The sequence below is a fragment of the Crocuta crocuta genome, unplaced genomic scaffold (assembly GCF_008692635.1).
Source record: "Crocuta crocuta isolate KB4526 unplaced genomic scaffold, BGI_CrCroc_1.0 scaffold18, whole genome shotgun sequence".
Classification (NCBI taxonomy): domain Eukaryota; kingdom Metazoa; phylum Chordata; class Mammalia; order Carnivora; family Hyaenidae; genus Crocuta; species Crocuta crocuta.
In genome coordinates, this window is record NW_027532589.1 from 1499915 (window position 1) to 1526387 (window position 26473).

Here is a 26473-nt window from a genome sequence, read left to right on the forward strand (position 1 = left end):
TGTAAGTGGTGATGTGTTAACTACTTAACTCTCATAGAAATATTAAAATGTTAAAATATAAGAGTAGTGAAATAACTATAGCTACAGTAGTTTGCTAATGGATAGACAATAAATAAAGGAAATACTGATAGAAAAATTTTAAATATGGGGAAGGTAGTAAAAGTTTAGAGTTTTGTACACAATCGAACTGAAGTTACTTAAACTTAAAAGTAGTAACCAAAAAACAAAAACCTACAGTATATACATAGAAGATTAAAAGAGGAGAATCAAAGCATATCACTATAGAAAATCATCAAAGAAAGATAGATGAAGAGGAAAGGAACAAAGGAGCTACAAAACAGACAAAACAATGAATAAAATATTAGTAAGTTCTTATCTATCAAAATTATTTTAAATGTACATGGATTAAATTCTCAAAAGACAATAGCTGAGTGAATCAAAAAACCTACTCCCAACTATGTACTGTCACTAAGAGACATACTTCACTTTTAAGAACAAACTTAGGCTCCCAGTAAAGCCATGAAAAAGATATTCCATGCAAATGGAAAGCTAAAGAGAACAGGGATAGCTCTACTTACATCAGATAAAATGGATTTTAAGTAAAAAACTGTATGAGGAGACAAAAAAATGTCATTATAGAATTATAACGAGGATAACATAACTGTAAATATATATGCACCTAATATTGGAGCACCTAAAATTATTAAGCAAATGCTAACAGATCTGAAGGAAAAAGTAGACACAATACAATAATAGTGGGGAATTTTAATGCCTCGTTTTCAACAATAGATCATCCAGTCATAAAATCAATAAGAAAATAATGGATTTGAACTATAATTAGATCAAATGAACCTAATAGGCATATACAGAATAGTCTACCCAATAGCAGAATGCACATTCTTCCCAAGCATACATGGAGCATTCTCCAGGATACGTAGTATGTAAGGTCACAAAACAAGCTTTAGGAAGTGTAAGAGTATTGAAATATTTATCAGGTATCTTTTTGAACCACAAGGGTATGATGCAAGAAATCAGTAACAGGGGGAAAACTAGAAAATTCACATATATGTGGAATTAAACATTTCCCCATTTAACAATCAATGAATCAAAGAAGAAAGTAAACAGGAAATTGAAATGTATCTTCAAACAATGAAAATATAAATGTACCATAATGAATGAATGGGATGCAGCAAAAGCAATGCTAAGAGGGATGTTTACATAAGAGGGACTTGTTACATAATCACCTAACCTAAGAAATAATAAAGATAATGGATAAACAATCTAGCCTTTATACTTCAGGGAAATAAAAATAGATGAACAAAGTGGCTCAACGTTAGCAGATGCAAGAAAAAAAGAAAAAAAGCAAATAAAATCAGCTACAGTTGAAATAGAGACCAGAAAACAATAGTAAAGATCAATAAAATTAAGTCAGGATTTTTGTAAATAGCAATTTGACAAATTGTTACCAAGAGTAACGAAGGAAAAAAGGCGACTCAAATCAAAAATGAAAGAGGAGATGTTATAGGTGACACCACAAGCATCATAAGAGACTTGCATGAACAATTGTACACCAACAAATTGGATCACCTAAATGAAACGGATAAAGTCCCAAAACACACAATTTTCCAAGGCTGAGTCTTAAATAGAAAACTTGAACAGATGAATTATTAGTATGGATCTTCTGTGTTCCCACATGGATTTTAGGATAGTATTTCTATTTTTGTGAAAAATGTCATGAGAATTTGATAGAGATTGCATTCAATCTGTAGTTTGCTTTGGAGAGTAATCAAAAACCTCCCAGCAAAGAAAAATGCAGGACCCATGGTTTTACTGGTAAGTTCTACCAAACATTTAAAGAAAACTAACCTCAATATTTTCAGACTCTTCCAAAATTTGAAGAGGGGGAAACACTCCTAATCTCATTTTATAAGGGTAGCATTACCCTGATTTGAGAGCCAAATAAAAGCATTACAAGAAAAGAAAGTTCTAGGCCAGTATCTTGATGAAGATAGATGTAAAAATTGTCAGCAAAATACTAGCAGACCAAATTCAACAGCACATTAAAAGGATCATACAGCAAGATCAAGCGGCTTTGTCCTGGAATCCATTGGTGGTTCAATATATGAAAATAAATAAGTGTGATATACCACATTAATTGAATGAAAGTTAGAAATTATATGATCATCTCAATAGTTGCAGAAAAAACACTTGGTAAAATTCAGCATCCTCTCATGATAAAAACTCTCAACAAGTTGGGTATAGAAGGAATGTACCAGAACATAATAATGGCCATATATGAAAAACCAAAAACTCCCAATGGTTAAAGTTTAAAAAGCTTTCTGCTAAGACCAGGAGCAAGACAAATTTCCCACTCTCCCACCTGTATTTAACATAGTACTGGAAATACTAGCCAGAGCAGTTAGCCAAGAAAAAGATATAAAAAGCTTCCAAATTGGAAAGGAAGAAGTACAGTGATGTGTTGCAGATGATTTGATCATGTATATAGGAAATCCTACAGACTCAACCAAAAAGCTGTTGGAACCAATATATAAATTAAATAAGGTTGCAGGATACAAAAATCAATATACAAAGTTTAGTTGTGTTTCTATACCCTATTGATGAACTATCAGAAATATAATAAAAAGTCAATATACAATATCATCAAAAATAATAAAATACTTGGAAGAATTTGAGCCAAGAAGGCGAATCTGTATACTCAAAATTAAAATACATTGAAAAGAGAAAGAAAAGACACAAATAAAAGATAGCCCATGTTCATCGATCAGAAAGTTAATATTGTTAAACTGTCCATACTACCAAAGCAAACAACAAATTTAATTCAGTCTCTATCAAATTCTCATGACATTTTTCGCAAAAATAGAAATACTATCCTAAGATCCATGTGGAACCACAGAAGATCCCAAATATCAGAAGCAATTCTAAATATAAAAAGCAAAACTGGAGACATCATCCTGATCTCAAAGTTTATTACAAAGATATAACAATCAAAATTTTATGAGGTTAATATTGAGTAAGCTTTTAGTACAAAGCAGACACATAGACTAATGGAACAGCATTAAGAGTACAGAAATAAACTTGTGCATGTATGGTCAGCTAATACTTGACAAATGAGCCAATATACTTAATGATAAAAAGATAGTCTCTTCAATAAATGGTGTTGGGAAAACTTGATATTCACTAGTTTTCACCAGAATAAGAATGGAATTGGATCCCTAGCTTACACTTACAAATATTAACTCAAAAACCTAAATGTAAGACCTGAAACTGAAATTATTAGAAGAAAATAGAGGAAAAGCTCCTTGGTGTTGGTCTTGACAGTCATTTTTGGTATGACAACAAAAGCCCAAGTAACAAAAGCAAGAATAACTATTCTTCTGTAGGTAGGACTATATCAAACTGAACATCATCTGTACAACAAAAGAAAGAGTGAGCAAAATAAAACGTCAAGCTGTGGAATAGGAGAAGATATTTGCAAATCATATATCTGATGTTTGGTTAATACTCAAAAATCCACAGGAAACTCATAAAACCCAATCATAAAAACCCAAATATACCAATTTAAAATGGGCTTGTGTAAACATTTTCCCAAAGAAGACATGCAAACAGCCAACAGGTACATGAAAAGATGTTCTACATTTCTAATCATCAGGGAAATGCAAAGGAAAAGCACAATTAGATAGTACCTCATACCTGTCAGAATAGCTGTCATCAAAAACACAAGGGATATCAAGGGTCAGTGAGGCTGTGGAGAAAAGGGAACTTTTATGGAGTGTCGATGGGAACATAAGTTGGTATAGCCCCCATAGAAAGCAATATGGAATTTCTTCAAAAAAAGTAAATATAGAACTGTCATATTAGATAGCAGTTCCAGTTTTGAGTATACATTTGAAGTAAATGAAATCACTATATTGATGAGAGATCTGCCCCTCCATATTCATGGCAGCATGATTAACATTATTCACAAGATGTGGAAACTCCCTGAATTTCCATTTATCATTGAATGAATAAAAAATGTGGAAAATATATATAGAATGGAATATTAGCCAGAGATGAGAAAGAAAGAAATCCTACCTTTTGGATAAAACGGATTGACCTTGAGGCTGTTATGCTAAATGACCTAAATCCTACAGAGAAAGACAAATATGTAAGTTCTTTGTTTTATGAGGAGTCTAAAAAGCTGAACTCCTGGAGCCTAGAATGGTGATCTCCTGGGGCTGGGCAGTGGAGGAAATGAAAGATGTTGGTCAAAGGGCACAGACTTCAATGTATAAGATTAGTAAGTTGTGAACATCTCATGTACATTATAGTTCTTATAATTAACAATAGTTTATAATATACTTCAAAGTTATTAAGAGAGTAGATGCTAAAAGTCACAACAAAAAGAAACAGCAATTATGTGGGGCACCAGGGTGACTCAGTCAGTTAAGTGTCCAGCTTTGGCTCAGGTCATGATACCAGTTTTTGGGTATGAGGCCTGCATCGGGCTCTGCACTGACAACTCAGAGACTGGAGCCCACTTCAGATTCTGTGTTTCCCTCTCTTACTCTGCCCCTCCCCTACTTGTGCACTTATGCTCGCTCACTCGCTCTCTCTCTCTCTCTCTCTGCCTCTGCCCCACTGGTTTGATTCAATCTGTCTCTCAATAAATAAATAAATAAACTTAAAAAAATCTTAATCCTATGAACTTTGTATTGCATCACATATTAGTATGACACCCTTAAGCAGACACCAGCAGAACCCTCTCAAACAGACCACGTAATCCCATAAATGATAGAATGAATGTGTCCTAAGAAAGCCAGCTTTCTCTCTGATCCATAAATTTTGTTTCTAAAATAGATTATTATCTTTAGTTATTATGATCTGAACTGTGCCTCTAATACTAATTTGTTAAATAAGAGGTTTATTAAAATATATAACATTTGGGCATAATTGGTCATAGATACCAAAAAAAAACCCCTCATTTTTTTCTCCCTATGTGAGTCACTTTTTAAAAATTACCTAAGTAATTCCAGTGAGTGACTTTTACTTAAATTATTAGGATAATTGCATCTATTCAAACTTGACCTCCTTGGGTATTGACCTATCAGCCTGGAGGACTACATCTGAAGTAATTATCAAATTGTTGCTCAGTTGAACCATAATTTAACTCAGAGACACTAATATTTCATTGTGTTCATTTTCTGTGTTCTGATCCCTCTTATTGATTAATTATGATTTTTGGAGAGCAGCCTTTTTCCTGTGTTTACTTCAATCCACAGAGCCTTTCTTCCATAGGAGGGGAACTCTCATGAATTTGGTGATTACTGTAGTTGTTAGTTCTAAATAATTAAGATTTCTCTAGTGTAATGCTTCTCTTTCCCAATTGCTTTCTTTGAAATGAAGACTATCTCTTCTAACCCTCTAGCAATTGATGGTTTGCTGAAGGCAAAGTTGTTAACAAAGATTCTAATTTCTGACCTATGGTTCCAACTTTCTTTTCCTTTTAATATAAGAATGCAATATGTCCCAATAACCATTTTATCTAGAATGGGTGAAAAAATGAAGTAGAAATTGTATCATTTTCAGATCAGGGTTTTTTTCCTCAGTTACAAAAAATTGTGGTCTACATTAATCAATACAAAATACATGTTTGCTTTCATGATAAAATCTGTGTTGTATTCAGGTTTAAAATTATTTAATAGGATGTTTTTGAGACAATAAAGGCAATGGAATTGAATTTAAAGTTACGAAGAGTTCTAGAAGAGGTTTCTGTTCAGGAAAGGAGTCAAAATGTGAAAGAGAATACACATTGAATTTCAGGTGGAATTTAAGAATTTGTAGCCTGACTTTTCCTTTTTGCTCTTCATATTACTTCTAATCCTTAAATGAAACAGCTGTCATTAAAACCTGAAAACATTTCTGTTTAAAAGGCAAATATGATTTATTGATGCCAGGAGCATCAATAAAACAAAAGTATGCTTTCAAGGTAATTTTGTGATTGTGGTGGTATGAAGAAATAGAATTTATTTTGTTTTCTGGGTCTGAAATTAATATATTATGCAGAAGAATTCCAACATAAGACTTAAGCAGGTCTACGGTGAAGATTCTGATAGCGGTGGGTGTTAACTGAACACTCACTGTGTACCAGCTACATTCATTTTTGTCTCTTAATTTTCATGGCAACCCGCTGAAATGGTTATCATCCCTGCTTTATAGATGGCAAAGCTGTTCAGAGAGTTCAAATAACTGATTGGAAAATAAGAGAGTAAGGACAAGAAACTTAAGGAATAAGTAAAGTTTGAAAAATGTTGAAATTAAACTTCCAGATTTTAATACGACAAATTAATTCTCCATAATATTTAGTTAAAGTATGATCAAATTAAAGATGAAATTAAATTGAATATAAAATAATATTTAATAATAAAGACTCATATTCTAAATGAGAAACACATTTCACAGTGAAGGCAGAATTCTATTTTTAAAAATGTGCATCTGTATCCACATACATATATATCCACATATGTATTTGTGTGTGTGTGTGTGTGTGTTTGTGTGTGTGTATCTCACCATTAAACCTTAGGTTCAGCCACATTCATCAGAACACCACAAATAATAATGGGTTAAGCAAAGTGGATCCTTTTGTCTCTTATAAAACAAATCCAGAAGTTGACATTCTAGGGCATGGTAGAGGCAGCCATTGTCTACTTCCTGCATCCTGCTAACACTTATGTTAAAATTGTTGCTGGAGTTCCAGTCATCATTTCGTGCATTCCAGGTAGCAGAAGGGAGAAAAGATGAACAAAAGAGGCATATTTCAGCTCTACGTACCCCTTTTAAAGAGCCTACTTAGAGGCAGCCTCTATAGTTTGCTTACTGTTTATTGGTCAAGAACTTGATCACAGAACCACACTTAGTTACAAGAGATTCTAGGAAATGTATAGTCTATACCAAAACATATTGCTGTCATAAGTAGAATTATTTTTTACACTTTAATGTGAGCAGTATATGGAATGTCAATAATACCTCAGTAACGAAGTTTAAAAGAAAATAAAAATGACAGCAGGAAATACATCAAGCAAATATTAACAAGGGAAACCATGAAAAGATCACTTCTGCCTATATTTTATGAGGCAAAATAGACATTAAGGCAAAAATCATCATTAGTGATAAAAGTTACTGTGCAATGATAAAGATTCAATTCTTATTAGACATTATATGTCTAACTATAAACTTACAAATGTATAGTATTAGATATAAAGATAGGAAGCCATATGTATAGATACTTTTAGAATAGTTTCTACCTCAAAATAAAAGGAGATATTGATTAATTCCCAATATAGTGGAAACTTTCAGTATACCTCTTGCAATGATTGATATGTTTTGTAGATACAAAATTAGTGGAGGAATGACAAAATTAATACATTTGATGTAATGGATACATGTGGACTTACCTGCCCTAAGTGTGATTCTAGGGTGGCCAATTCTTGGCTATTTGCACTGATTGTGAAATGATTTAAAAAATATACATACATGTACAAACTGAATGTATTTTATATATGTGTGTGTATATATATACATATATATATAATTGCACTATTATGTGCATATTTCTATAGTTGGAAAGATTTCCTTTATACTTATTTTAGTAATTGAGTAGTGGCTATTATTGGAATATGTTAAAATTTTCAATTTATAGTTTAAGAATATTTTAAAGATAACAGGTTTTTAAATAATAATTTTGAAAATTCTCAATGTCAGTTTTAATTTATAGTTCAAGAATACTTTTAAAGATAAAAGTTTTTAAATAATAACTTTGAACATTCCCAGTGTCATTCACTCCTTTTCCATAAACCAATCCTTCAACTCAGTCACTACTTTTCATAAACTACACAGATAAAACATCAGGGTACTATTTTCAGGCCTTTTGTTAATAACAGAGTATCTTATGTGGCAGTTAGGAAGTAGGGTATGGATTCAGATCATTCTGTTAGTGGTAATTTGGACTTGCTTTCTCTTTCATTGTATAACAGATTTTTAAAATTTGTTTACTTTTTATCATTATTGAACCAGGCAATGTGAAAATCTTGTGAATGTGTCATGCTTGCCGTTCAGTTGAAGGTCACATGTCCAGCATGACAAAGGGTAGTCATGGGGTAAATCACTGTGCTGTGAAATGATCCCATAAATCAAAGACCTCTGCCAGGCCTGAAGAGAATAGATCTGTAAATTTCTCAAAATCTCAGTGACAGGTGACAATTCCATTGTTTTGTTGAACGTAAGGTATTTGGCTTCATGAATATGTTTTGTAGTTTTGAAACTGGACCTCAAATGTCTTTATTAACTAGTAAGTAGTTATGAGGCTTAAGTGATGGATGTATGATGTTTGAAATCCCTTTTGTAATAGTGTTTTTAGAGTTTCAAATTTTCCTAAGTTTGCTCTTCATAATATATCTTAATTGGAAGTGTTCTTTTGAAATATGCAACTAAAATTTTAGGAAAGGAAAATACTTTTAAAGTCAGAGCCTCTTCCTGAGTTCACTAGTTCATTAAATTAGAAATTAAAAGTAGAAGACTTGACAAGGGAATTGGGGCATACCGTGGAATTACTTTCAAAGCTAAACATGAAAGTGAAACTGTGTCAAAATCATAATTAGTGTTTGCCCTTGAATTGTCCTTGTTAGCAGAAGTGGAACAGTGGAAAATACTGCATAGAAGCATTGGCTGCAGACAGTGTATTTCTTAGCCAGAACATCCCAACCACTCTAGCGGAATATAAGCAAGAAGGGGGGCTGTGATCTCTGTGGTTTAAAACACAGACACACACACACTCACACACACCCCTTCTACCTTTCTAACTTGTATCATGAAATCAGCTGAATCTATGCCAGTCAGGATCTTATTGCTAACAGTTAAAAGCTGTATGGGAATTAAAAAAACAATAATGTTACAGATGACCTAATTTTGATGACCCTCAAAATCAATGGTTCATATAATTATTCTGGTAGGTCATTTCCTCTTTGGATATTTCTGGTGTATGCCTTATCAATGAGATAGGGTGCTTATGAGGAAGTGGGTTTAAGTGGATCTGGAACATAGGAAATTTGTTGTAGCATCATGGGGCATTCCCATTCAGTCTTGGTCATTTTAAACTACCATGCCCTTTCTGTCTCAACATTTCTACAGTCCAATTTATCACTCATTTTTGTTGAAAGGAAATAAAATTGCCACATATTTCTTGAATACATGTGTTGGAGATGATAAGGAAGAGTTTATTTGTATGGAAGCCAATGTTTTATGCCTGTTGTAAGACTATAAGCAAATGTTTGAAGGTGATAAATGGTTTGAAAGGCATGTGAGTCTCTTACACTGCATCCAGTGGTAATGCAAAGCTTTTCTCATCCCTCTTTTTAATCTTCCTCAAATTCTTCTACTTGGCAGAAGTATTTTACTTATCTCCATATTGACATGTCTTTTCCAACACTTAGGTACGTTGTTTTAACTTACGTCCAACTGATGTCCCAGTCAGGTTCTACTAAATGGGTGGTGTCTGTCTTAACTTGACCTTAGATAAACAGAATCTTCAGTGACTTACCAGTTTGGGATTGCAGCTTCAGGCAATTGGCAAGGGAGTAGAGAAAGCCTTGCAAAGAGCCTGTGGAAGGGATGCTGGAGGAAATCTTAACCAGAGTTTTAGGGCTGACGTTGAAATAAAAGTGTCTCATTGAAACACTGATCTGAAAATGCTGAGCAATAAGGTGGAAACAAGGAATGAGGCAAAGGAACCGAAACAAAACATGGGAGGGTGGGGGTATGGAATATAAACTGAGAAGCTAGAGCCAGATGCCTTCTTTTGGTGCTTAACTAACCTGCACAAGTTTTATATAGGGCAGCTCAGCCACACTGGATGGAAAGGAATTCTTAGGGTCATTGAGTTGATTTCAGTCCTTTTTACAGGGAGATTGTAACCTGGGGGATATAATAGCATTCTCCCTCCTGATCTTGATTGGAAATTAAATACTGGGAGCAAATCCATATGAACCGCAGTCGTGAGGCAGTAGGCAGATCACACTGAGCTGTAATCTTCTCCTTAATATTGGGGAAAATGATGACCTATCTGGTCAATTTCAGAGAAAATTGGTGTAGCCACATTCTTTGTTATATTTTCAAGGAGAATCAGTTTTATATCCCTTCGAAATGCTTCATACACTTTTAATTGAGAAACACTGAAATGATAGAATAAACAAAGTATACCAAGTAGAATTATATTATCAGTTCTGTTTTACTTAATGAAATTGTACTTAAAAGATAGTCTTCATCATTAAAAAAAAGTGACCTGGGAAGTAGAGTTTAGACAAGCAGGGGTAGTAATTTTGGAGACCTTTATCTTAGTCTTTAAAAAAAAAAATCAAATGCTTATTTATTTATTTTGAGAGAGAGGGAGGGAAGGAGAGAATACAAGGAGGCGCCACACTATCAGCTAAGAGCTGGATGCAGGGCTTGAACTCAGGAACCATAAGATTCCTGAGCCAAAATCAAGAGTCAGAGGCTTAACAAACTGAGCCACCCAGGTTCCCCTTGAGGCCTTTACCTTAGCCTTAAGTCAGATAGAAGGCAGGAGTCTCCACATTTATTAGTCAGGAGCATAATTTTTTAGCAATGTCTCTAAATGGTTTTTGATGCTTCATTTAACTGATTTATGATGTATTTATATCAGACCATCAGTAAAGAGAGACTATTTTACTGGTATTATGATACAAGGAAAAGTATTCTCTACATTTTGTTCTTTGTTTTCATTTGTCCCTCATTTTGAATTGATGATTATCTTACTAATTTTTAATTTTTGTTGTGCCTTAAATATACATTTAAGGTACTAAATTTATCTCTGAGTGCTCCTTAAGCTTTCTTCCCAATGTTTGCTATGTAGTATTTTTATTTTCACTTAATTCTAAATATTTCTCCATTTCCATTATTAGTTTTTCTTTTCCATATGTATATTTCCAATAATTTTTTAATTCCAAATTAAATGTTTTCATTGTTTTACTGATTGCTCATTTTAAGCAACATTGACAGAAATTTCTTTTGCATTATATTATTTGTATTTGATTAGAATAAATATAGAAGTAACCATCTATTATTTTTATAAATGTAAATGTCTACTTGAGTAGATTGTGTATACTTTATTATTTTTTAAATGTTTATTTACTTATTTTTTTTGAGATAGAGAGAGTACGAGAGGAGGAGGGGAAGAAAGGGAGACACAGGATGTGACACAGGCTCCAGGCTCTGAGCTGGCTGTCAGCACAGAGCCCGACATGGGGCTCAAACCCACAAACCGTGAGATTATGACCTGAGCCGAAGCCGGCTGCTTAACCGACTAAGCCACATTGGTGCCCCAAATGTGTATACTTTAATAAATTTGGTGAAGGTATACTGTTCACATAGTAAATATTTGTATTCAATTATTTGAGCCCTTCAATCTTACATTTTGAGTAAATAATTACCATGACCTTCTTTTAGTTTTACCGTATATGGACATACTGCTAAAACTGATTATTCTTTTTCATATTTTTAACCCACTTAAATATATTCAGTCTTTTAAACTTGCTTTTTAACATTTTACGTTCCTCTGGCTCATTAATGTTGATGTGTAGCTGTAGTTTATTAGGCTTATTGTAATGGAGTGTCCTGTTGTATGAATGAATTACAACAATTTACCCATTATCCTTTCTTTGGATATTTAGATAATATCCAGGTAATGGCAAACCATTTCATATAGGGAATAAAAATTCCAGTTGCCCTAATTCTTTGTCCACATTTGATAATGTCATACAATTTAGCCCTAATCTGATATGTGCAATACATCTTTGAAATTTTGGTTCACATTTTTTATTACTAATAAGGATGAATATATACACATATGTATATGTATATATGTGTATATGTATGTACATATGTATAGTTATCTACCTAAATGTGTGCTTAGATGTGTATGTGTGTATGTGCCTGTGTGTGTGTGTGTGTGTGTGTGTATAAAAATCATTGGTCATCCATACTTTCCTCTTGAATGAAAATTCATTCAAAAAATTTTTTTTGTTTATTTATTTATTTTGAGAGAGACAGAGGACATGCATGGGAGAGGCAGAGAAGGAGGAAGAGAGAATCCTAAGCAGACTCTGCGTTGTCAGCACAAAGCTCAGTGCGGGGCATTGATCCCATCCACTGTGAGATTCTGATTTGACCCAAAAATCAAGATTCACTTAAACAACTGAGGAAGGCTCCCCTCAAAATATTTTTTAATTGAACTTACCTGTAGAAGTGTTATATGTAGTCCATATCCTAATTATTTGTCAGTTATATCTTGAGCATATTTTTTGTGTGTGTGGCTTGCCTTTTTATGTTCTTTGTAGTATTATTTGACCTATAGACAATTATAATCATCATTTGATCAGATTTGTTAATATTTCACTAATTGTTTATATTATTTATATCTTGTTTATATAGTCTTCTACATCCTTTAGTATGTCATCTACATTGTTTTAAAAATTTATAATTTCATCAACACATTTATGTTTTTTTTTTATTTTTTAATGGTTTATTTGTTTCTGAGAGAGAGAGAGAGAGAGAGAGAGAGAGACAGCATGAGCAGGGGAGGGTCAGAGAGAGAGGGAGAGACAGACTCCGAAGCAGGCTCCAAGCTCTGAGCTAGCCATCAGCATAGAGCCTGACGCAGGGCTCGAACCCACAAACCGCAAGATCATGACCTGAGCTAAAGTCAGATGCTTAACTGACTGAACCACCCAGGTGCCCCTGCACATTTATGTTTTAATTCACCAAGATTTGATTGCTTTTTATAGGGTAAGTTATGGTTAACATTTTCCATGTAGATATGTAGAATAATTAGTTAATAATAAAGCTCTACTGACTTACCAGCAATACAAATACTATAATAAATCACATTTCTATATATGGTAGGTCTGGTACTAATACTACTAAGACCTTTGTTTTTGCCCCATTGCTTTTTTTTTTTTTTTTATCCTTTATGCTAACACCACGCTACATTTGTTACTATAGCAGTATAATGTCATTATAACTTGTAACATAGTCCTAGCTTAACTGTTTCATTTTACCTCATATATAATTTGAGGTAATTCATTGTCATTCACTCTCCCATATGTATATCACACTGACATTTTTCAAGTTAAAGAAGAAAATTACTGGGATTTTCATAGGAACTATTGATCAATATGGAAAGAATTATAAAATACAACATTCAGTTTATTTAGGCTATGTTTAGGTGACCAGATAAAGCCTTATAGTACTAAAAACACTAGTACTTCTTTTGAAATGTCTTCCTACATAGGTGTACATATCTGTGTTTGCATATATATGTATATGTAAAATATTGAAATTATTTTAAATTCCATCATTTGGTTGTTGCTGATTTATAGCATTTTTGTTTTTGTCAAACCCAAGGGCTGCTTAGAGATTCTCATAGATTCTAAAAGTTATGCTTTGTATTTTTCTACATATAAACCAATTTTATTTATTGATAGTGACAGTTTTGTTCTTTTCTCTGTAATCTCTTTACCTTTTGTTGAATGTGTCTTATCACATGCAGGTGTCAATAGCTCTCATTCTTATTTATTTGTAGTTTTAAAGAGAATTAGTTAAGTATTTTGCATTTAAGTAAGGAATTTGCTGTTCGTGTGTGATAGAAAACGTGTTCTATTAAGGAAGCTACATTCTATTTCCATTAAAAACAACAAAACAGCATTTAATTCTATTAAAAATATCTATTTACTTCCTAAAGTGATTTTTTTAGAAAAAAGGTAATCTGTCAACAGAATGAATTAATTTAATTTATTTCTAATGTTAAACCAATCTTGTTTTCTTAGGTTAGACACTGGATTTATTTTACTCATATTTTGTTTGGGTTTTCATCTGTATTCGTGTGTGAAATTGACTTTTAACTTTCTTTGTTTCTACTGCCTTTAATTATAGGTCTTGAGGTTATATTGTCCTCATTTTAAAAAGCTGGGGTTTGTGTTCTTATATTTAAAATTTGAATTATTTTTTTTGTTTGCACTTTTTGAAAGAGTTTGTAAAAGTTTGGAATTACCTATCCTACTCTTTGAAAGTTTGGTTTAATTTATCTATAAAACTGTCTGGAATAAGTGTTTATGGGGATATTTCTAATCACTTGTTTAGCTTATTTAATTATTACAGGATCATTCAATCCTTATGTTACTAAGTGATGCCCTATCTCTATATCTAGATTGATTGCCTGACGGCCTTTTTTGTTTCATAATCATATGCCTATACTAATTTTTTTTGGTTGTTTTCTTCCTGGTCAGTCAGGTCACTTTCCAGTATTTTACTTTAGATTGTTCTCTTTTTTCTTCTTATGCTTTAGGTGTGCCTTTTGTAAATAATAATAATAATAGCAATAAAATTCCAGTGTCTAGCATATTACGTGGTTTCCAAACTCACTTCAACCCTCCAAAGAGTCCTTAATGCTTGTGCTCATTCTCATTTTCGTGACTGCATTTTTATTTCTGGCACATGGAAGTTTTTTCTTTCTTTGTAACATAATGAGATCTTTAAAAAATATCTGATAAATAATGTATCTCACGCATCTCTGCTTTTTAATAGAAGGAGGGCTCATATTCACTGTGTCGGTTTGCCACAAGTCAAAAGACTTGGGCTATTATATCTTTAACTTATTGGTCATTTTGGACCTGTTGCTTTGGTTTAGCCCTCCATTTAGTTGCCACACTTTGCCCCTTTTCTTCTAGTCCTCTCTTTTCAGATTTCATTTATGTTACAACTATTTTCTATCATTTTCATATATTCACCACTATTTTTTAATTAAAATAATTTTTTTAATCTCTCTCTCTCTCTCAAAAGTAGATAGAGAGCAGGGAAGGGGCAAAAAGAGACGGAGACACAGAATCTGAAACAGGCTTCATGCTCTGAGCTGTCAGCACAGAGCTCGATGTGGAGCTAGAGCCCATGAACCGTGAAATCATGACCTAAACACCCCAGGTGCCCTTATTACCACTATTTTATTTTTATTTTTTAAAATGTTTTCTCAGAAATTTAAAATGTTAGTGGACAAGGTCAAATCTTCACTAAAGTGAAGGGAATGTCACTCCACTGGAGAAAAACCATTGCTTCACTTTGGTATTCCACTGCTATGAAAAGGGGATTTGACCATGGCTTCTCTCTGCATTACCTAGACTATTTTGCTTAAATCACGACTGAAATGTGTCCTATGCTTTTCATTAATTTCCATGTGTCATGAGGTAATTTACATTGGTTTGATTTACTCAGATAATAAACTCTTGAACACAATCAAGAAAGAAAATAAAATGTTAGTGGATATAGCTCAGTATTTATTTATCCTTATTAAATGCATAGAAAGTCACATAATATAAAGTAACTATTGATTGTGATGTGTGCATCTACACTTAAATTTTTATTTTATTTATTTATTTATTTATTTTTACAAATAGTTTATTGTCAAATTAGTTTGCACATAACACTCAGTGCTCATCCCCACAAGTGCCCTCCTCCATGCCCATCCNTCTACACTTAAACTTTAACAGTCTTCAAGAGAAAGCACGCTTGTAGGATGCCTCTTTCTGTCCCAAGCGTGTGTTGGTCAGTAATTGATATTGAGAAAATTTTAATATGTTAAGAAAAATTATAGTTATCAAAAATCAGATAAGGTAATTTTAATATTGACACATTTATGGTTCTGGGTCAATTGTATGCTCAGAAATTTCAGTTTAATAGAGGTTTTCTCCCCATATATAACCATCTGCCTTCTATCATCCTAGTGACTCCATCGTCACTGATCTTGTCCCCCCAAGGTTCTAATTGGGAAGAAAACTCAGTGCAGTACACTGCCTATTAATCCCTAACTTCCGTGTATTTTCTACAGGAGAAAATATAAACCAAATCCTGATACTTTTTGTGGAAGCAGCAGAACCATCCCATGAAGTTACAGTATGTAGGTTGTACCTTCCACAGTAATGATTAAATGGACCAATAAAGTATTAACATTGTTCTTACTCCAGAAATAATAGCTGTGTCCTAGCAAGTAATTTCATTTCTCTGGATGTAGTTTTTCATTCTACAGAATTACATGTAGCTTATCTACAACAGAAGTCACATACCTCTTATTTTACTAACATGCTCACTTTAGTAAGAATCCCAGTCTTTGGACCCTGGCTTGGAATGATCTTCCTCCCTCCCTCCTGTTCTTTCATTCCTCTTGCATGAGCAGGGGAGGAGTAGAGGGAGAGAGAGAGAGAATCTTAGGCAGGTTCCATGCCCAGTGTGGATGCAAATAAGGGCATGATCTCAAGGCTCTGATATCATTACCTGAGCCTAAATCAAGAGTTAGATGCTGGGGCACCTGGGTGGCTCAGTTAGTTAAGCATCTTACTTGGGCTCAGGTCATGATCTTGTGGTTCACGAGTTCGAGCCATGGATTTGAGTCTGTGCTGACAGCTCAGAGCCTGGACCCTGCTTTGAATTCTGTGTCCTCCTCTCTCTGTTTCCCCCCTACTTGCACTCTTGTCTGTCTGTCTCAAAAAAAAAAAAAAAAAAAAAAAAAGTTGGATGCTTAGCTGACTGAGCCACCCCGGGGCCGCTAGAATGATATTTAAGGATATGTTGAGCAAAAGTATCTATGACTATTTGTACAATGAATGCTTAAGGCTGCTTTGTCTTGACTTTTCACCAGAGTTTACTTGGTCAAGCATTGTTCTTGAAGTTAAGTACATGAAAATACTAATATATAATATATGATATTCTATCTTTTGATCTTCCCAGGGACAAATCTGGAATTTAAAAAGATGATAGCTGGGTGGGCTACTTTATGTGCTTTATCCCCTTAACTAAAAACCCAGAAAAGTCCCACTCTTATATGAAAAAGATTCCAAATATATTCTGTTGTAGTAAAGTTAGTTATTGATAAGTCAGGAGTTGCTTCACTGGTGTAGTACCTATTTCCAAATGCATGTCAGATAGTTTGTTCTCTGAAAATAGTCTCAAAACTTTATTTTTCCTTTGCAAATGGAAGTGCAATAATCCAGAAGATGTTCAAAATACATCCACACAAGCTCATTATTAAATACATTATATAGCAGCCAATAAGTCTGTTGGTTATTATATGTCTGAATTCAAATAATTACGAATTTCACCAGATTGCATTGGAAATGGCCAGGAGCAATGATCTCAGTTCATTAAGAGAGAATGGAAAGTAGTCAAAAGTGATTCCCATATTAAATACTCAAAAGATTATAAATTAAGGAGTGTGTATATCAAGGAAATCATGCTGAAAAATTATTGAGGCTTTTCATGAATGCCAATGGATTTTTTTGTGATATGTTTTTAGGATTTAATTTGGTTATTATGATACTCCTGAGTTGTGACATCTATTAATCATTTTTACTAAAGTTATGCATCACAAACAAAAATCTCAATGATTTTTCTTCAAAAACAAAAGACTTGTTCTTCACTGAAGAGACTGCACACTGGTTGCTGTGACGTTGCTTCTGACTGTTGGTTGTGTTCATGTCTCTTCCACGTGTCTCACATTCCAGGACTGATGTTTAACTGGGAAGTAATACTTGCATAGTTTAGGGAAGGATTATATATGCAAGCCAAACCACATATACACATTTTAAGCCTGGGTGGATACAGTTCATTATATCAACACACATTGAACGGTTAGAGCAAGTCACACAGTCAAGCACAAAGTCAATGAGGAGGTACACCACTATGAAGTCATTTCAAGATGGGGAAGGAATCCAGAATTGTGAACAAACAATACTCCTTGCCACATGGAATGTGCTTCCTATTATTCTCTACATTTTGGATACTTTACATGAGAAATTTAAAATATAGTTTGAGTAATTTGGTAGACAAAGATGCCATGTCTTTTAGAATAATGTTGTTTAGACAGATGGAGCTATTTCAGTCTTGTAAGCTATTTAATGTTTATTCACATGTCATCTTTGTTTTAAAATATAAAGCTTTATTTACATAATGTATGCAAAAAGTAAATTCTGGGCTGTGTAATAGAACAAGAGAGGAAATGGTCATAAGAAAATCATGAATTTAGAAAAACACTATTTATAGATTTTATTAAGATGCCAAGTGTTTCATCCTACATATTGAAGGAAAAAAAGCCCATCTTTCATATTGCTCGGTGGTATAATTTACTGGTATTATAACCTATCATAGGTTAAACTTAAGTTTTATGATGATCTACAAAGATGTCCTCAAGGAAGCATAGTAGTCATTGTGCCACAGAGTCTTGTGACAAAGCCAACTCCAGGTAGCACTAAAAATGAAATTTGGTCTTGTCAATTTGACATTCCCCATTCCCCATTTTTCTCATTCAGCATGTATTCATTGATACTCCCAGGGTCTCCATTCTGTCCCTAAGTCTTGGCTTCCCTTATATGTATCTGATTCTCTCTTAAGTTTATTTATTATCTTTCTCCTACCCATTTTAGGCTTTTATTTAATGTATAGTTGTTCATTAGACACTCAATGTTTAAACAAGGAGGAGACATCATCTACAAAGATGGATGCTTCCAAACTTTTAAAAAATATTATAGCACTGTAAGAAATATTCATTGAAACTCACTAAGCACCTATCTGCACACATACATAAAAACTTCACAAGTAATAGATACCCTTACTACATATGATATATTCTGATCGACTTCACTGGGAATGAGGGCTGTGGAAGCAACTCAGTAACTAAATGTCAGTCCCACTAAAATGTCTCAATTCACTGTGAAATGCTACTTTAAGATTTTTAGGTCTGAATGGTAGCCAGAGTTAAAGGAAAGAAGAAGAGACATCCAAATATAATATATACACTCTGGTATCATTAAGTACTAAGCAAATGGTGTAGATTGTAAATATTAAGATAAGGAAGAGCTAATTTTGGTTAGAATACCGATACCAGACTTCATTAAGGATGTAGCAAGTGAAGGGACTTGAATTTCTTGTGGATGTTTCAGCAGGATTAACATGAGAAAGCATTTTAGTTGTTAGATTGGTTTGGCAATCAGCAAGACATAGTTTGGAAACTGGATTAGATAAAATGGATTACACATAGAGGTTCATTTTGAGTGTTAATGTGAGATGCAGGATTGATTCCTAAGTTACATTTAAGCATGAATGCCTGGACAGGTGTCTTAAACTTTATTCTCTGGGCAGTGAGGTGTTTCTGATTTGAAACCTGGGATTCTGTAAGAAATGTTTAAGAGGGGAATTTGGTAGGCGACATACGACCCAGTCACTTACCTGTTACTGTATTTTTGCACATCTTAGACTTTCCATTAAGTCTTTTAACATTGAGGTTGTTAATTGCTGAGCAAGTTTAATCTACTACAGCTTCTGGGGGATTCATTTTCATTTTAAAAGGAGTTAAGGCAAATAGTTCTTTAACTCTGGTTAAAGCTGTCCATGGGGATATGATACATTCCTCTCCCAGATCATAAATTCTATCCTGAAAATTGTACATGTTCTTGAAAAGCATTATTCTAAATATCAAATATATATTGAGTCTGTTCATTATTGTCCACAGTGGTTTTATCTCTGCCAGTGCTCCTTTGCAACTCAGCTTGAGATTTGAGGATGATGATAATTTGGGCAAATTTTATGTTCTAATATATTAATAAGAGTTCTCAGAAACACTAAATAGGATGAAATATTTACAGTGACCATGTATTGAAAAATAGGTTTTTCTATTTTCACAAGGTATTTTGTAGAGATTATCAACAAAGCCCTTATGGTCTCAATTTTTTTGGGGGGGCAAGCATTAGATTAAGACACTGGTTTTTGTTTTATTCTAGGCAAAAACACATTCACTCTTCAGAGTGTTGATCGCCGTCAATACCAGAAAGCTGCTGAGTTTGACTGTTTTCATATCTACCCCTGTGGAGAGGGCATCCCTAGCTAAAAGCAGCTTAGATGCCATATAACTTTGAAAATCTTTGCTCTGTAGTCTAGAAAGATGTTAATGTTTCTACACAAAAGGGAACTGAGGGAGATGTGGAGGAACTGCTTTTGTATTTTTCAGATTATCATCTTGGAAACAAAACATGGGTTCTGTGACGTGGCCCTCAGTGCCTGTCTCAGAAACAGAATAGAAGGCAGTGTTCTCATGATGCTGACTCTGGGGGTGAGTGTGGAATTTGGCTTAACTCATTTCTAACATAGAAACATATATATGATATATATAAATTACTAACTGCAGATAGATATGTCTCTGTGCCTTGAGACATAGTTATTGAAATTTCTAATGATACAGATAGGAATGCTTTGGTGTAGCAGAGAATTGTTTAGGAAAGAACTCTATGAATTAGCAGTAGTGCATATCTAAGAGTGATTTTTTTTTCAGGCACATCAAGGATCAAACTCTTGGAAATGAGGGCACCATCATTATCATTTAACTGTATTTCTGTGTGTGTGTGTGTGTGTGTGTGTGTGTGTGTGTTTTAGAAAGACAGAGAGTGTGAGAGTGGGGGAGACAGGCATAGAGTGAGAGAGGGAATCTTAAGCAGGCTCCATGGTCACCACAGAGCCTGAAACAGGGCCTGATCCCACGACTCTGGGGATCATGACCTGAACCAAAATCAAGAGGCACTGCTTATCAAACCGAGCGCTTCAGGTGCCCCACATCTAACTGTATTTCAACAGCACTTTTCAACAGTCTGTGATGTTTGTCCAGACAACTTTTTCTCACTTGCTTTCCTTATCCTCTCTACTCCTTCCTTCCCCCACTTTCTCTTTCACTGCCTGTCTTTTAGTCTAGTTCAAAACATTTTTCTTGCACTTTCCATCCTGGAAAAGTGCAAGACATTTGTTCATATAGTTTCTTCTGCCTTTCATATGTCTTTTTTTTCCCTATAGGTAAATATCTCTAACCATTTTTTTAAAATCCATCTTAAAATCACAGTTTTCAAGAGATTTCCCAAAGCTTTCATTAGATTTAATCTTATCTCCTCATTTTCACTGTTGTTGTGTTTTTTTTAAATATTTTTTTAATGTTTTGTTTATTTCTGAGAGAGAGAGAAAGCATGAGCAGGGGAGGGTCAGAGAGAGAGGGAGACACAGAATCTAAAACAGGCTCCAGGCTTTGAGCTGTCAGCACAGAGCCCATCATGGGGCTCGAACCCATGAACCTTGAGATCATGACCTGAGCTGAAGCTGGACGCTCAACCAACTGAGCCACCTAGGCACCCCTGTTGTTGTGTTTTTAAAATTGTGGTTGTTCTTCTCTGCCTTATTTGAAACTGACTTATTTCTGTCCACTTACTCTTTTCTCCTGTTCTCCTGTAGGTCAAGGGCTCTGTCTTGCTTTCATACATCTTAGTTATTGGCGTTGTGATTTGTACAAAATTGGCACTAAATGGAGTTTAAGCTGCATTTTTACTATAAATTGGTCCTAATTATGTATGTGGGTTCAACCATACTTTATTGATGTGTCCTTTAATTAGAAATCTCTCTCAAAAAGTAGATGTACCCTGATGCTGGCAGTATGTGTCAGTCATCTGTGTGTCCTCATGTTTGGAGGCACCACTTACTGTGTTCTAAATATGTTCCAGACTCACTCCTGTGTACTTTACTCTGTATTTTATTTTCTTGTTTCATCCTCAGAATAGCCCTTTGAAATAGATTTGCATTAATGTCTTCAATTTATAGGAGAAAAAAATTATGGGTCAGAGGTTAATTAACTTCATCAGATCTTAAGGGCCAGTCACTTTCAGAACCAGGATTAAAACTCTGAGAATTCTGATTTGAAAGCTTCATCACCTTCTGTAAACCTTGAATAATTTAATGAATAGCAAACATGACTTCATAACTATGATATATGTTCGGTAGGAGAGGGAGACTACCCTGTGACTTCTTAAAATGTGATGTGTTAATTCTATTCCACAGTATTGGAATCAATGAGAGACAAAGATGTTAGTGGAAAAATGGAGTAGGAGAGAGGTGGTGAGCCTGTTTATTAAATATTTAAGTGATTTATCATTATTTATACTATCTTATGGGTATTTAAACTTGTAATTTCTTTTTAATTTTTCAATTTCCATTCTATTGTAATTTCATTGTATATAATCATGAGGATAAGGCGCTTCCTTTATCTGTCTTCATACCTGCTAGACTGCTGGATTGCCTTGTATGGAATACATACTTGTGAAATGCTAATCAGGCAAAAAAACATCAATTGATTTAAAGCTTCGGATTTATAAATAACTCAAGATTATGTTTTAAAAAATAACAAAAGCTACCATTTATTCAGTTCCTTTGAAGACTTTGTAAGATAGAAGGAGTAAGAATAGAGAGCACCTGTATAGGTTATCTGTTGCTGTATAAGAAATTACCCCAAAATTTATGGCTTAAAACAACCAACATTTACTCTTACTCTTTCTTTGGTTAGGAATCCAGCACCCCTGATCTAAGATCTCTAATGAGATTGCAGTAAAGCTGTTGGCAGGGGCAGGAGTGTCATCAGATGACTAGCGGAGAATTGCTTCCAAATTCATTCAAGTGAGTCTCCATTTTTTGCGGACTGTAGCCCAGAGCCCTCTTCACTCAGTTGCTTGTCATGTTGGATGCTCCACAGGGCTTTCTCAGGACATGACACCTGGTTTCCCCAGGATGAGAAATCCACGCGGGAATGTGTGTGTGAGTGTCCAGGAGGGAAGCCAGAGTCTTTTATCCTCTAAATTGAAAGTGACATTCTATCACCTTTGTTACATTCTGTGGTTTTGAAATAAGTCACAAAGTCCAGACCACATTCAAGGAGGGAGGATTATAGAAGGGCATGAATACCAGGAACGGGATTTCTCAGGCCTGCTGTAGAGGCTGCCTATGACAGTGCTGCCCTTCTCTGTTCTCAAACCCATGTCCCCATAATTAGGAACGCTCAGGCTGTTTTTGCCGCATTATAGGGCTTGTGATATCACTTTACTGCAGCTTCAATGAGATTTGCATTTTAGGTATGTGTAAAATATCAACAAATCGGTCTTATGAACAGTCAATTTTTAACTCCTTAGAGGAAATTGATTTGATTACCCTGATTAAGATGGCATTGAAAAGGAACACTGCCCACATTCCACACTTATGAGCTACTGGTGACCATTTTAAGATAGCTTGGTATTTTAGTAGGTGATGAAGCTTTGACATAAGGAAATTTTGACTGAAGTTTTGAACAGGGTATTTCTTATCCTTTCAAACTGTGAAAACTATACACTTCCCTAAGAGTAGATTTTAAAGTCACACAGGGGATCAGGCTGAAAATTGACTTCCACAGTCTTTGCTCTGCAGGTTGTTGCATCTTTTTTCTTTATCGTTGAAAACCCTCTTGTTCTTGCCCTTTTTTCTTACTGCTTTCAGAAATGTGGTGACAAGCTCCAAATTCTCACGGAAAGAATAAGCAGTAGAGATACTGGGTATCACTGAACAGCTGTGATGTCTTTTGAAAATATTTTTTTCAGCTGAACTAGAAACTTCAAAATCTACCTGAAAGCTAACACAGAGGTTGGAAAACAGAAACAGGTTTTAAATAAACCATAGGTGAAAAACACTTGAGTAGGAAAATATGAGAGAGAATGGTAAAAATTTCGGATGATAAAGTGATGACTCCAGTAGAAGAATTCATAATGTAGGTGTTTTATTGAAGAATTTTCAAATACTGACCAATACGTGAACATGAATATTAGTGGTGGGTATCTTAATTGAGAAAGATTAAATTAGCAGTATTTTTAACATTTTACAAGAGTTCCATTTGTGTTGAGAATAATATTTTTATTTAATAAAGTATATGTACAAAATGTTAGCTTGATAATACTTTGAGTTAGTATAAGATGCAAACAATGTAAGCATATATATTCAACCAATTAGTTATAGACCCATGGTCTATAGATGATCTGTTAAGATGAAATGTTTTAGGGGCTCCTGGAGGGCTCAGTTGGTTAGGTGTCCCACTTTGGTTCAGGTCATGATCTTACCGTTTGCGGGTTCAAGCCCCACCTCTGGCTCTGTGTTGACAGTTCAGAGCCTGAAGCCTGCTTCGGATTCTGTGTCTCCCTCTCTCTCTCTGTCCCTCATCTGTTCGTGCTCGCTCTCTCTCTCTCTCTCTCTCTCTCTCTCTCTCTCTCTCAAAAACAAATAGACATAAAAAAAGTTAAAAGATGAGATGTTTTATAAATACTTACATAATAAAGAACAAAAAAGTTTCTTAGGTAAATTGATGTTACTGTTACACGGACAGTTGGTATTGTTAGAAAAAATTCTTCACTTTATATATCTTAAGTGTTTTCTGTGAGACAGATAACTCAGCACCTAGAACATATTGTAGGAACTGGGTCATAGGCTTTTAAATGAAGAAATGAGCATTTGGATTGGCATAGTAGTAGATACTGTTAGGCTGACAGAGATATTGATGTATATTCTCAGTGCCTAAATAAGACTTTCCAGTTTTTTTCCTTAGGAAAAAATCCTATTTGTATGGTTTGTAGAAATATTACAAATGAACATAAAAACTTTTCTTTTTGACCTAGAATATATGAATTCATTAAAGAATAAGTATGTTAATTTTATACTAATTTGAATCAGGCTTTACCTTGAGCTACTGAAAGGAAAAGAGATTAGAGTCAAGGTTATTACAGACATGAAATGCTTCATGATCCACATATTTCTTAACTCTGACATGAACCCAAGTGGTGGGAAGAAAAAAAAGAAACACCTGTTGGATTTTTCACTGTATCTGAAAGAGTGAGCCTGGCCTGCTCTAAGTTACTATTACTGCTTATGTTTATTTGATAAAAACAAATGAACAGACTTTACTGAAACTGTTTTTTTTCCCCCTTCTATATAAGAAGCATTTGTAAGATGGTGGGTTGTGGATGGATGGATGGACAGATAGATTGATATAGAGAGACCGGGAAGTGAGAGACAAGGAGAGAAATAACTATATTTATTTACTTTACTCAGTTCTTTGATCATGTTTATCTTTCCCTCTTTAATGTAAATTGTATGAATGTTCAAGAGTAGAATATATTTGTGTTCTAAAAGACAGCAAAATTTTCATTTTATGTTTTGATGTATTCACTCTAGAGTTTCAATTGAATTTCCTCTTAGTACTTTCCTGTCTGACCAAGATTATGCTTTTGATTTTTCAGTTAGTGTAGACTGTTTTTAAAGAGTTCTCACAAATAGTAGCATTTTGACTACCTTCTAGCTAAAATATGATATTTCTCAATATATTAGACATTTGAGATGATATTCTTAAAAATTATTAAACTTATTGATGTTTTTCTAAAGCTCAATAATGAATATTCTAAAGATTGAATTTGGGACATGCGGCTCATTTAATTAGTTTCCCTGTTTTGAGTAGAACACAAGTGGTATGTTCTTTTTTTTAAGTTTAATTTAATTTGATTTTTTCTACTAGAAGTATAGTTGACACATAACCTAAAGTTATGTTACTTTCAAGTATATAACATAGTAATTCAGTAACTCTGTACATTAGGCTATGCTCACCATAGTGTAGCTATCATGTGCCATCATAAAATACTATTAAAACCTCATTGAGTATATTCCTTATGCTGTATCTTTCATCTCTGTGAGTATTCATTCATTCTGTAGCTGGTAACCTGTATCTTCCACTCCCCCGTACTAGTCCTCTGCCTGCCTCCCTCTGGCTGCCATCAGTTTGTTCTTAGTCTTCTTGGGTGTGTTTCTACTTTGTTTTCTTTTCTTTTTTTTTTTGTTTTTTTGTTTTGTTTTTACTTTCTATATATAAGTGAAACCATGTGGTATTTGTCTTAGAGTAATTTCATTTAGCAAAATACTTTCTGGATCCATCTATGTTGTTGCAAATGGCAAGATCACACTTTTTATGGATGAGTAGTATTTCCACCACCCACACCCACACACACCCTCACCCACACTCACACTCAAATTCACACAACATGTCTTCTTTATTCATTTATCTATCAATGGACACAGATTGCTTCCATATGTTGGATATTGTAAATAATGATGCAATAGCCATGGAGGTGCATATGTCTTTTCAAATTAGGTTGTTTTTTTTTTGTTTTTTGTTTTTTTTGAATAGATACCTGGTAGTGGAAAGATTGGATCATATGGTATTTCTCTTTAAAATTTTTTTTTTATGTTTATTTAGTTTTGGGAGAGACAGAGACAGAGCACAAATAGGGGAGGGGCAGAGAGAGAGAGGGAGACACAGAATCCGAAGGAGCTCTAGGCTCTGAGCTATCAGCACAGAGCGTGACACAGGGCTCAAACCCATGGACCATGAGATCATGACCTGAGCTGAAGTTGGACGCCAACCAACTGAGCCACACAGGTGCCCCATGTGTTTTTTTTTTTTTTTTTTTTATTGGTTTGCTTGTTGTTTTTCTTCTTG